Raw genomic sequence first — 14674 nt, forward strand, 5'->3', positions numbered from 1 at the left:
TCAGCATCAGGAGCCTCATCTGCAGCACAGGGGCTGGTGGACCTGCCCCCAGCAGGAGGTCCTGCCCCGTCCACCCCCACGGCCCCAGCTGAGGGGTAGAAAGTAGGAGCAAAGAAAGAAGAATTGAGGAGGTTGATGATGACCGGGGCTTTGGTCTTTTTGACCAAATCTCTTTTGTAATGCATTGAATAAAAAGCTGAACTCTAAAAAAATGAAAATACATTAAAAAAATTTTTTTTAAATTTAAAATGACCCCATCTCCAAATACAGTCACATTCTGAGGTACTGGGGGTTAGGACTTTGACAAACAAATTTTGGGGGGAGGGGACACAATTTGGCCCATAATACATGGCCTTTGGATGAGACAGGAAGCTTCCAGCACCTGAGAAGAAGGAACTGTGACATGTGACTGCTAGATGGGGTACACAGTGGACTCCAGATTTGCTGGATGCACGGAGGAATCTAGGATTAGTCCACAATACTAAAGACCTAGACTTCTGCATCCTGGAAAGGTTCCACAGCTTTCCCCAGGATTCATTCAGATACACATGTGGACTTAAACTGATTTGGAAAGCTAAGGGGAAGGGAGAGAGACAGGTGGAGTGGGAGGGAACGGTCCAGCCAGCCTGGAGAGCAGGGTTAGGAGGGTCCCAAGACACTCCACTCCCTGTGGCTCTGCACCCCTGGGGTGAGTTCTGCAGTCTTTGGATTAAACTAGATGGACACAGGGTCACTGTCACTGACCATGACATTTCAGAAATCCAAGAAACCCAGAGGCTACTCTGAGTTGGAGGGCTGGAACATTTTAAAAATTCATCCCAGATGCAGCCCTGTTTATTATCAACCATACATAGAATATGCATATCATGATTGCCTAAAAGCAGCTCTTTTTAGCAATATAATAGTGTCCCTGTCCTCACTGCCCTGTTCCTCTGCTGAAGACCTCCCAGAAGAGGTTCCCTTGTATCTAATTTCATGGGTATTTTTTGTTTTATTTTGTTTTGTTTATCTCCAGCCAGTAGGGAAAGGAGATGGCTGCTACCAGACCAGACTGTTCTCAGGGCTTCCCCCAATACTAATGGGTAAGTTTGCTTTCCCTTTAATTCCTTTTTCAGAATGATCTGGTTCTGGGAGCTGAACTGGTCCACCCACACGTCACAGAGCCTTTGACCTTTCTGGAAAAGAAGTGAGGCAGTTCCCTGTCTGGACCACTCCACAGCCTCAAGGGTGGATTAGATGTCAATGCAGCCTCGGTTTCCAGGTGGCCTCTCGCATGTCCCTCATTCTTTCCCTCGTTATCTCATTCCCACCTTTTTTCTTCTTTCGGGAATTGTTTTCGGGCCTGTCCCTTCTCTATGGCTGATCTTTAAGGGCAGCTCATGAGCAATGCTCAGACCTTCATCAGTGACCTGTTGGAACCATGAGCTGCTATTAAAGAAAAGATTATTCAAAGATAATTGTTAAAGCATGGTAAGGAAGACTTTATTCAGGACCACTGTGATAGGTGTAGGGACCACTGCAACAGGGTCTTGCAGTTGGGCAGAGAGATAGGGCTCAACTCTGAATACGGCATGGGCAAGTGGGAATTTATAGCCAAGGAGCAGGGTGGGGGTCAGGAAATGGAAAATTACTAAGAGGAAACATCAGGGGTAAAAGGGATTCTGGCTAAACTGACCTAACAGGATTCTTGCTGAAGACAGGCCAGGGTGATCAGATGTCACCTGGGGGACAGTGGAGACTGAGGAACCTGGTCAGATATCAAGGATGATCAGATATAGAGGATGGGGTGTTCTTGCTAAACTGACTTAGCAGGGTTCTTTGCTAAAATTGGATTTTATAAAGAAGTGCACAGATCGGCCTAGCGGACTATCAGACATTCCACGATGACGTGGAAATCAGAAAATTTGAATTTTGGTCCCAGCCTGGCCTGGGCAAATCATTTGTCCTCTCTTAACTTCAGTTTCCTTGTCCATAAAATGAATGTGTTGGCCTAAGTTAGGGCTGGCGAATAGATTTCTGGTTTGGCTTTCTGCGGAATTAGGTTGGGGAGGGCTTAAGTTAACATCTGAGCTTATTGGGAAAATGTGCCATGCTCACACCATGATTTCTGGCATGGGCATGGATGGAGAGTGGTGGTCCCTCTGGAGGCTTGTCTCCAGCCCTCTGGGGCCACAGAATTCCCCACAACTTCTAAATCGCCTCTACTGCCGACCATCAAAACAGAGCCTTCAGAAGGATACTGCCCGGCCCAAGCTCTGATCCCACCTCCAGGGACTGTAAGCCATCTCATCAAGCCTCAAATTCCCTTGCTCAACATCTCAGCACCAGAAAATTGAGGTTATAAAGTCACATGATTCTGCTAAATGCGAATTCACTATCAAACAAAATGCTCCCCAGCCACCATGCCCCTTTCCTCTCCCTGGGCCTGGGGCATCCTGGTTATCCTGTCTCTTCATGAACTTTGCTCTGCCTCCTTGCCTTAACTGAAACTTGGAATGTCCCCTAAAGGCCCTGTTTCTCCTGCACCCCTCGGCTGGTGCTGTTCCTCCTGCATATCTCAGAGCCCTGGTGGGGTGGGAGCGTGTCTTCCTACACCCCCATCCAACATCCACACTTTCCTAAGCCAAACCTGCCACCAGGAATGTTAGGGCCAAAGTGTGATTTGGTATTCTTTTCCAGAATTCAGGGAGGTTTCCCTTGCCAGAATTTTGACGACTCAAACTATAACAAGACATGTGGTAGGTAATTGGTAGGTAGGCAGGTAATTACAGTCTTCCCTCGGTATCCATGGGGAGTTGGTTCCAGGACCTCCTCGGATGGACACTCAAGTCCATGATAAAAAATGGTGTGGTACCTGCATGTAACCTACGCACGTTCTCCCTATACTTTAAATTGTCTCTGGATTACTTAGAATACCTAATACGATGTAACTGCTATGTAAATAGTTGTTATACTGTATTGGTTAGGGAACAATGACAAGAAAATGTCTGTTAAAAAAAGTCCTAAAGACCCAACTTTTTAAAAAAATTTTTTTGATCCACAGTTGGTTGAATCCCCAGATGCAGAACACATGTGTGCAGAGGGCCAGCTGTATTAACCTTTCACCCAGCTGAGTTTGTGACAAATAATCTCAACAACTAACAAACTCTCAAAGTGGCACATTGTTGGGCTCTTTTACCTGCCCATAATCCCGCCGACGGGGCCAAATGTCAAGCTAAGGCTGGGTCTGGAGCTCACAGACCCCTCAAGCCTGTTGTCCAGACTGGGTCACAAACCCTTCACACACCAGGCTGGGTCTCCAGACCCCTCACATGCCAGGCTGGGTCACCAGACCCTTCACATGCAGGTCTATGAGCTAGGTAACCAGCAAACAGGTCTGTGGAAGTAGGTTGGAGAGCATAGCCACACAGAGCAGACACCTGAGACAGATGCCAGCCAAGCTGCAGCACCACACGTGCACATTAATTCCACCCACATACAACTTGCTTACAAAGAATGCGCCGCACCGCCCCCAATCTGACCTAAGGGGAGGGGGCCTGATTAAATTATTCTATTTTCCCAACACATATAAACAATACACTCCAACTATAGTAGATTGGATTATGTTCCCCCAAAATTCATTGAAGCTTGAATTGTATCCCCCACGTTTTATGTATTAGAAACTTAGGCCCCACTGTGACTGTTAAGAGGGTGGGAAATCCTATTATGGTAATTGAAAAGTGGAGCCTTGAAGAGGTGATTGGATTTTAGGACCGTGCAGTAGTGAATGGATTAAAAATGGTGGTCGGGGGCGTGGTTCTGAGGGCTTTAAAAGAAGGGGAGAGCCTGTCTTTCTCTGTCTGCTCACTCTGCTCTCTCTTCTTCCACCATCTTGCAATGTGAGACCCCTGGGTCACTGTCACCACCACCAGATGGACTTTGGACTTCCCAGCCTCAGAAACTGTAAGCAATAAACTTCATTGTCTTTATAAACCACCCAGTTCCGTGTATTCTGTTATAAGCAACAAAAATGGACTAATACACCAACAGAGCCCCTCCTGGGCTAGGAGCTTGAGGCCATCCCTGTGAGGAATCTAGAATAAGGTCAGAAGCGCTTTCATAACGTAGAGATGCACCAACAGTTCCTGGCTGAAGAAGTTCCCCAGGCTTGTCTCCCAAGCAAACAACCTTCAGTTTGTCTCTTCAAAAGTCACACTGGATTTTTTCATTCGTGTCTCTGAGAACTACGGTATAATAAGTCCAGAACTGCACAAATTGAAGCCTAATTATCTTTATGGGTTATGCCTAAAATGTCAGAACAACCTAACGTCATAACAATCTGAGTAAATCTTTTAAAATACACAACAAATGTTCTCTCTTGCCCTGGGACAGAATATGGTATGCAAGGCTGGCTCGTCCCTGAGGCCCTAAGCTAACTATTGTTTTGGCACTGCTGGTTTTCTGGAATGTGGGCAGCACACAGTCAAAATGGTCACCTTTAATCTTGCTATTTGCTGGGAAACCACACATTCCAGGAACCTACTCACCCTCACAAAGGTCAGAATTATCTCAGGCCAGCCAGGGTGTGATCAGGCCAGCACAGTAAGGAAAGCACTCAGCAGCTCAGCAGGCAAAGGGCCTGGGCGGGCCAGGCTTGCTGGGCAGGCAGACACACACACGTTCACAGAGCTGCAAGCCACAGGGTCAGGGTGAGGGAACTCTTGTTTCTGCTAGTGAGGTACAGACCTTCAGAGTTGGAAGGAACCTTAGAAAATCATTCCCTCCACCCTCCTTCCCAACATTTGTAAATAAGGAAGCTCAGGCTTAATCTTTTAACAATAAGTAAGGACTACTGACCCAGATCCCTGAAAAAACATTTTTCATTCTAGGGCCAAAAACATGCCCGTTCCTCCAGGGACTGTTGTGGCTGGGATCAGAGACCAATGGGTCATTTTCTCTATAAATAACATACTTCTGCCTCACCAAAGGCCCCCAGGAATGGCTCATGTCTCAGGGACCACTGAAGCTCAATTCTTAATTCCACCTCCCCTGGGACACCCATTTGCTCAAGTGTTTTGATTTCTACAACATTGTTGAAAACCAGATGGTTAAAGAACGCTCCATATTTCTGTACCCCTGATTGTCTGGGTGAACGAAGCTGATATTGTAGATGTGTTTCCCAGGATGAGGGGCAGCCCTCCACCAATGCACAGGGCATCGACTCAGGAAGTAAATGAAATGCTGAAAATGCTCAAAAGAAGATGTAGGACTACCGCATCCATGAGAGTGAAATCAGCTGTCTTGCAAAGAATACTTTAATAGGAAGGAAGAAATTTATTATGTGGTGTATGTTTTGGGAGGAATCCAGACGTGGTCAGAAAGGAAATCTGGAGTTAGAAGCATCAAGGGGTCAGAGTCCTGATCCCAGCACCTACCAGCTGTGTGACCTTGGTAAGGAGCTTAACCTCTCTGAATCTCAGTTTCTTCCTCTTAAATGTGGATGTAGTATCTGCTCCAACTACCTTACAAGTGGTTTGTGAGAAAACGAAAGCGAAGACATCATACAAGTGCAAGTGGATCTGTGTACTAATAATATTATGGTCACAAGTACATCTGGGGGTGTTCTAGCTCTGCAAATGTGGCCCACACCACACGTGCATCCTGATACCCTCTTCTCAGTAAAGAGAATGGCACTTTCTGCGGCTCTGGAATCAGACCCTCTGGGTTCAAACCTCCAGGGATGACCTCAGACAAGTTCCTTAACTTCTCTGTATTTCCCCAAATGGAGATAACAATCATACTGAACTCACAGGGTAGCTGAGTATTAAATTCTATCATATATGTTCATGCATGGACTTTGTGTTCAATAGGCTAGCTGTTGTCATGAGTTACTATTACTTGCAGATTTAGCAGAATGCAAACAGTGGCTAAGAAGGTTGCCACTTGCGCTCAAGTGGCTTAGAGGCTGTGTCTCCTTCCTGCACATCTGGTTCTTCTGTCTCATTCCCAGCCCTTTCTTGTCCAGCTCGTTAAGCTAAGGAACCATTTCTGCCTCAGTTTCCCACTCTTTTCCCTCCAAACATTAACCCTTCATGTGCCACCTCAAATTCAGTTCCCCCTTCTTCCCCAATCCCTTCATAATTACTGATTTTCCCCTTTCCTCATTGCCCCTACAATTTCTCACCTATTCCAATAATATGATATTTGGGGCTCAGAAAACATTATCCCAAAGTGAAGGCCTCAGAGGCAGCATCAAAAGCAAAGTTTGTGTCTGACCCTCTCCTGCCTTCCTCACCCCTCTCTCTGCCCCAGGCAAGCCATAGAAACTAGAACCCCTGTTCCCCAAGGTGGGCCACAAAAACCAGAACCCCTTTTTCCCAAAGCCAGCCATAAAACCTAAAAATATTACTCTAATTCCCCCCACTCCCTGGTGTAACAGCTGGCCATAAAGAAATTAAGACCCTCATGGTGGGGGGTTGGGGTTTCTTTGAACTTCTAGTTCATATTCACCTCTATTATTTACATACATTCTATTTTGAATCCGTGAGTTGACAGTTATCAAACGTCATCTTTCACATAGTTGGGTCCTTGGAACATTCAGCCCGACCTCCCAATAACAGAGCATTTTTGCCACAAAGCTGTGATTTTCTTTCATGTGTCTTCTGGAGTTTAGGAGCAGATCTGTCTTTGAAACATGCCACTGCTGCTGCCAACGCCTCCACCACCATCATCATCACAGCTAACTACTCATTCAGGGCAGGGACTATGCTAAGCAGTGAATACAGGTTGTCGCTATGAGATAGGGTTTTACAGATAAGAAAGCAGTAGTTTAATGAGATTGGGTAACTGGCCCAAAGCCATACTTTTAATATACAGTGGAATCAGAATCAGAATTTTTTTTTTTTTTTTTTTAAAGATGACTTGCTTTGCCCAGCGCGGGGCTTTCTGGAGCCTGCAGGCCGGCCTCCCCTCCCACTCCCTCCGCGGTTCTCTGGCGGGGCTGGTGGCGTGGGGCGTCCCCGGCCAGTATCGGGAGGGCAAGGAAGTACGGGCGGGCCGACTGTCACTCCACCACACCCTGGACTCCGGCCCCGGTAAACTTCCTGTTACTGGGAGGCAGTTACCATCTCTGCGGCCACCAGTTCGGAAAAAAGCCTAACCAATTTCTGGTTGGGAATAGTGTGGTAGGAGAGTTCCCAGGTCCGCTTGAACCTGCCGGAAAGCTGGCTGCAGGCGGGCACTAGACTCGGTTTATACCGGGGGGATACAAAGGTGAACAAGTCCCGAGAAAGATCTACACAGTGCTACAAAGGCACCCAGAGCGACCAGTCGTCTGTGCCTAGCAAAAACCTGGTAGACTTCCTGGGCGAGGCAGTGCCGAGCAGGGTCTTGAAGGCCCAGCTGATAGACGAGGGTTGCAGAAGACACGCCCCAGCCCAGCACAGTGCGCACAGAGTGGGGAGAGGTGGCCAGGGAGGCGGAGACTTGACAGAAACCACACACCCTGTGGGGTCACCACTGCACGATCTAACAGCCTGGGCCAGAGCACACGGAACAGGGAGAAGTCCTGCACAGGAAGTGAAAGCTCAACAGCGATCACACACCCTGTGGTACGTGATCCACCAGCCCAGCAGAGTCCAAGCTGACCAGAAAGGTGGCTCCCCGGAGAAGCCCAAGACCCGAGGCAACCACACATACAAGGCACTAGAGGCCAACTGAGCAGCCACGGAGGTAGCCATACGAAATTGGCAACCACAGCAACATCCTAGTTATTCATTAGTCTCAAACCGGTGGACTGTGAAACCCCCTGCCACAATGAATAAACATAAAAAAAAGATACCAGAAATACAAAAAATCAAGAAAGTACACCACCAAAAGTTAATAAATCTCAAACTCTAGATTCTATAGAAAAAGAAGCCCTTGAAATGACTGACAAGGAATTTCGAGTGATAATTCTAAGGAAACTGAATGAGATACAAGAAACCACAGCTAGACATCATGATGAAATGAGGAAAAGTATACAGGACCTGAAAGAGGAAATGTACAAAGAAATAAATGTCCTGAAAAATAATGTAGCAGAACTTGCTGAACTGAAGAAGTTATTCAGCGAAATAAAAAACACAACGGAGAGTTTAACTAGCAGGCTTGTCGAAGTTGAAGAGAGAACCTCTGAACTTGAAGATGGGCTGTTTGAAATAACACAAGCAGACAAAAAGAAAGAAAAAAGAATCAAGGACATTGAAGAAAATCTTAGAGAGATATCAGACAACCTTAAGCGCTCAAATATCTGAGTCATGGGTATTCCAGAAGGGGAGGAAAATGGAGATTCCACTGAAAACATATTCAACAAAATAGTGGCAGAAAACTTCCCAGGTATAGGAAAAGTCACAGATCTTCAGATCCAGGAAGCTCAACGATCTCCAAACGTATACAACCAAAAAAGGCCTTCTCCAAGACATGTCATAGTCAAACTGGCAGAACTCAGAGACAAAGAGAGAATCTTAAAAGCTGCAAGAGAGAAGCGTCAAATCACCTATACGGGAGCGCCAATCAGGCTAACATCAGACTTTTCATCACAAACCCTAAAAGCTAGAAAGGAATGGGATGATATTTTCAAAATACTAAAGGACAAAGATTGCCAGCCAAGAATACTCTACCCTGCAAGGCTATCCTTCCGAAATGATGGGCAAATAGTATATTTCTCAGACAAACAAAAACTGCAGGAGTTCACTAACACACGACCACCCTTACAAGAAATCCTCAAGGGAGTACTGGGTTTGGTTCCTGAAAACTACCAAAAAACTACCACTGCCATAAAAACCCAAGAAAAATCAATACCCACTAGTATAATAAAAATGGCATTCATGAAGAGAAAACAAGCAAACAAAAACGCTATCTACAACCTGAGGAACCAACAAACACAGAAACCAAACAGTAAATCAGAAAGCAAGGAACAAAAGACACCTAAGACAACCAAACAACCAATAAAATGCTAGGAATAAATCAACACCTTTCAATAACAACCCTTAATGTAAAAGGCTTAAATTCCCCAATCAAAAGACACAGACTGGCTGACTGGATCAAAAAGGAGGACCCAACTATATGCTGCCTACAAGAGACCCACCTCACCCATAAAGATTCACACAGACTAAGAGTGAAAGGATGGAAAAAGATTTACCATGCAAACAGAAAAGAAAAACGAGCTGGAGTAGGTATTCTTATATCTGACAAAATAGACTTTAAACTAAAAACCATAAAAAGAGACAATGAGGGACACTACTTAATGATAAAAGAACTGATCCATCAAGAAGACATAACAATCATAAATATGTACGCACCCAATGTTGGAGCAGCCAGATTTATAAAACAAACTCTATTAGACCTAAAGAAGGAAATAGACACTAATACCATAATAGCAGGGGACCTGAACACCCCACTGTCAATATTAGACAGATCATCTAGGCAAAGAATCAGTAGAGAAACACAAGATCTAAACAAGACTCTAGACCAATTGGAATTGGCAGATATCTATAGAACATTCCACCCAACAACCTCAGAATATTCATTCTTCTCAGCAGCACATGGATCATTCTCCAGGATAGATCACATATTAGGTCACAAATCAAGTCTCAATAAATTCAAAAAAATTGGAATTATCCCATGTATTTTCTCAGAACACAATGGATTAAAACTAGAAATTAATAACAAACGAAACTCTGGAAACTATACAAACACATGGAAATTAAACAGCATTCTACTTAATGACATATGGGTCCAAGAAGAAATCAAGCAGGAAATCAAAACTTTTATTGAAACTAATGAAAACAATGATACATCATACCAAAACCTGTGGGATACTGCAAAAGCAGTATTGAGGGGGAAATTTATTGCATTAAACGCTCACTTCAGAAGAATGTAAAGATGGCAAGTGAACAACCTAACACTTCACCTTAAAGAACTAGAAAAACAAGAACAATCCAAACCTAAAGTTAGCAGACAGAAAGAAATCGTTAAGATCAGAGCAGAACTTAATGAAGTTGAAACCCAAAAAACAATACAAAAGATCAATGAATCAAAAAGTTGGTTTTTTGAAAAGATAAATAAAATTGACAAACCATTAGCATAGCTAACAAAAAAAAAGAAGAGAGAAGACTCAAATAACAAAAATTAGAAATGAAAAAGGCGATATTACAACTGATTCATCTGAAATACAAGGAATCATTCGAGACTACTATAAACAACTATACGCCAACAAATTTGAAAATCTGGAGGAAATGGATAAATTTCTGGACACACACAAGCTCCCAAAACTGAACCGTGAAGACGTAGAAAATTTGAACAGACCAATAACAATAAAGGAGATTGAAGCTGTTATCAGAAGGCTCCCAACAAAGAAAAGCCCAGGACCAGATGGATTCACAGCAGAATTTTACCAAACATTCAAAGAGGAATTGACACCGATTCTTTACAAACTATTCCAAAAGACTGAAACGGATGCAAATCTCCCAAACTCATTCTATGAAGCAAACATCATCCTGATACCAAAACCAGGTAAAGATATAACCAAAAAAGAAAACTACAGGCCGATACCCTTGATGAATATAGATGCAAAAATCCTCACTAAAATACTAGCAAACAGAATACAGCAACACATACAAAAAATTATTCATCACGATCAAGTGGGATTCATCCCAGGGATGCAAGGTTGGTTCAACATACGCAAATCAATAAATGTGATACACCATATCAATAAACTCAAACACAAGGACCATATGATCATCTCTATAGATGCTGAAAAAGCATTTGATAAAGTTCAGCACTCATTCATGACAAAGACCCTCTATAAGTTAGGTATAGAGGGAAAGTATCTCAACATAATTAAAGCCATATATGCCAAACCCACTGCCAATATCATCCTGAATGGGCAAAAGCTGAAAGCTTTTCCTTTAAGAACAGGAACTAGACAAGGATGCCCACTCTCACCACTCCTATTCAACATAGTGTTGGAAGTACTAGCCAGAGCAATCAGAGATGAGAAGGAGATAAAGGGCATCCAGATTGGAAAAGATGAAGTCAAACTGTCCCTGTTTGCAGATGACATGATCCTATATATCGAACAGCCTAAAATCTCTACAAAAAAACTGCTGGAATTGATAAATGATTTCAGCACAGTAGCAGGATACAAAATCAACACACAAAAATCAGTAGCATTTCTTTTCTCCAATAGTGAACATGCAGAACGAGAAATCAAGAAAGCCTGCCCATTTACAATAGCCACCAAAAAAATAAAATACTTAGGAATTGAATTAACCAAGGAGGTGAAAAATCTCTATAATGAGAACTACAAACCACTGCTGAGAGAAATTAGAGAGGATACAAGAAGATGGAAAGATATCCCATGCTCTTGGATTGGAAGAATCAACATAGTGAAAATGTCCATACTACCCAAAGTGATAAAAAAATTCAATGCAATCCCCATCAAAATTCCAAAGACATTTTTCCCAGAAATGGAAAAAAGTATTCAGACATTTATATGGAACAATAAAAGACCATGCATAGCCAAAGCAATGCTGAGCAAAAAAAATAAAGCTGGAGGCATAACACTACCTGACTTTAAGCTATACTACAAAGCTATAATAACCAAAACAGTATGGTACTGGCATAAAAACAGACACACTGACCAATGGAATAGAATAGAGAATCCAGAAATCAACCCACACACTTACTGCCATCTGATCTTTGACAAAGGCACCAAGCCTATTCACTGGGGAAGGGACTGCCTCTTCAGCAAATGGTGCTGGGATAACTGGATATCCATATGCAGGAGAATGAAACTAGATCCATACCTCTCACCGTATACTAAAATCAACTCAAAATGGATTAAGGATTTAAATATACACCCTGAAACAATAAAACTTCTTAAAGAAAACATAGGAGAAACACTTCAGGAAATAGGACTGGACACAGACTTCATGAATACGACCCCAAAAGCACAGGCAACCAAAGGAAAAATAAACAAATGGGATTATATCAAACGAAAAAGCTTCTGCACAGCAAAAGAAACAATTAACAGAGTTAAAAGACAACCAACAGAGTGGGAGAAAATATTTGCAAAATATACATCTGACAAAGGATTAATATCAAGAATATATAAGGAACTCAAACAACTTTACAAGTAGAAAACAAGCAACTCAATTAAAAAATGGGCAAAAGAGCTAAGTAGGCATTTCTCTAAGGAAGATATACAAATGGCCAACAGACATATGAAAAAATGCTCAACATCACTCAGCATCCGGGAAATGCAAATCAAAACCACACTGAGATACCATCTAACCCCAGTTAGGATGGCTAAAATCCAAAAGACTCTGAACGATAAATGCTGGGGAGGTTGCGGAGAAAAAGGAACTCTCATACATTGTTGGTGGGACTGCAAAATGGTGCAGCCTCTATGGAAAATGGTATGGAGGTTCCTCAAACAATTGCAGATAGATCTACCATATGACCCAGCTATCCCACTGCTGGGAATATACCCAGAGGAATGGAAATCATCAAGTCGAAGGTATACCTGTTCCCCAATGTTCATCGCAGCACTCTTAAAATAGCCAAGAGTTGGAACCAGCCCAAATGTCCATCATCAGATAAGTGGATACGGAAAATGTGGTACATCTACACAATGGAATACTACTCAGCTATAAAAACGAATGAAATACTGCCATTTGCAACAACATGGATGGACCTCGAGAGAATTATATTAAGTGAACCGAATCAGGCACAGAAAGAGAAATACCACATGTTCTCACTTATTGGTGGGAGCTAAAAATTAATATATAAATTCATACACACACACACACACACACACACACACACACACAACCGGCGGGGGGGAGAAGATATAACAACCATAATTACTTGAAGTTGATACGACTAGCAAACAGAAAGGACATTGTTGGGGGGGTGGGGGGAGGGAGAAGGGAGGGAGGTTTTGGTGATGGGGAGCAATAATCGGCCACAATGTATATCGACAAAATAAAATTTAAAAAAACAACAACAACAACAAAGCAAATAAAATAATCATAATAAGCTTAGACCAAAAAAAAAAAAAAAAAAAAAGATGACCGGTAAGGGGATCTCAACCCTTGACTTGGTGTTGTCAGCACCACGCTCTCCCAAGTGAGCGAACAGGCCATCCCTATATGGGATCCGAACTCGTGGCCTTGGTGTTGTCAGCACACTCTCCCGAGTGAGCCATGGGCCGGCCCCACAATCAGAATTTAAATGCACACTTGTGACTCCAAAGCCAGAAAAGGTCCCAGGTAGACAGTGTGGGGACCTTTTCCTATCTCTGATCCTGGGATAAGACAGGGCTACTCCTAGGTATCTTTCAATCCCTCAGTAGAGATTTGTGAGGTGGTCACTCACGAGCAGATGTGTGGACATTTCTTTTGAGCTGGCTGGTAGAAGAGAAGCGGGGCTGTCCATCCCTCAGTCTCTATCTGCCCTTCAGCTCTGTCTTCTCCGGAGCCTTCTCCTCAAGAGAGGAGGAAATGGGCACAGTACTCCCCAATGAACTGGCACTTTCCCTCTCTCCTGACACATCTTTCCTAATTTTAACTCTTTTTTAACCACACAAGTGCCCTCTGCATTGTGCCCCACAGCCAGGTCTGGCCTGATGAATAACTTGGAAAATATTTCCATATGCCTATCTTCTCTCCACCCAAGATTGTTTCATTCATTCATTAAGTATTTATTCTGCATCCATTAGATGCTTAATGCTGTATACTGTGGAGGTCACAAAATAAGTACTGGATATGACATGGGCCCTGCCTACAAGAGGACAGTTGCTAATCCTATATTTACAATATCTCTGGAATTCCACCCTCCTATCTTGGCTATCTCTGCTTTTCAAACTGCAGCAGCAGTCTTTTTGCAATCATGAGGATCAATGCAAGGACCACGTCAGTAAGCTGAGGAAAGGGGAACAGAAAAATGGAAAACAGAAAAATGTGGAGCTGTCAAAATAACTCAAAAACTGCTTGTTTTCAGGCTTCAAATCATGTAATCTGATAAATGTCTCATTGCTCCAGCTGGAAGCATTCTAAACAATACGTTTTTCCCAGGTGCCAGGAAAGATGTCAAATAGCAGGTCCAGGATATATTTTTAAGGCTTGAGATTCCAAAAAGGGAAAAAATATTCTCCCTACCAGTCTCCATAAAATGAATGTCACGAAAGGACTCTAACTGATCCTGGTTACCTTGCTTGCCCACTTCTGGGTCGATCCCTACGTCTGGTCAAATGCAGGCCGGTGATCAGCCCAGGATGCAGTACTGGATTATGAGTCCCCCTGGTGGCCACAAAGGAGGGGCACCATGTTAGACTAAATCCTAGTGGGTGCCCCCATGGTGAATACAGGCCGACCAAAGCAACACATCCACTAAAATGGGGTTTAAGAATGAAGCTGAACTCCTGGTTCTGAGCAGCTGTGATTTGGCGGGGAGGGGTACAGTGGATTTCATACATTGTTACTGAAAAAGTGGGAAAAGGGTGACATATCATTGGGAATTTAAAAAGGCAACACAGGTGATGTCATCTTCTCTCCAGGCGGCAGAGCAGTCAGGACAGGTGAGGCTCATGAAGGGTTGGGTGCAGCCTTAGGGAACCTAGGCTTGGATTAAGAGTAAAACGTAGAATCAGCAT

Source organism: Cynocephalus volans, chromosome 10 (assembly GCF_027409185.1).
Source record: "Cynocephalus volans isolate mCynVol1 chromosome 10, mCynVol1.pri, whole genome shotgun sequence".
Taxonomy (NCBI): Eukaryota; Metazoa; Chordata; class Mammalia; order Dermoptera; family Cynocephalidae; genus Cynocephalus; species Cynocephalus volans.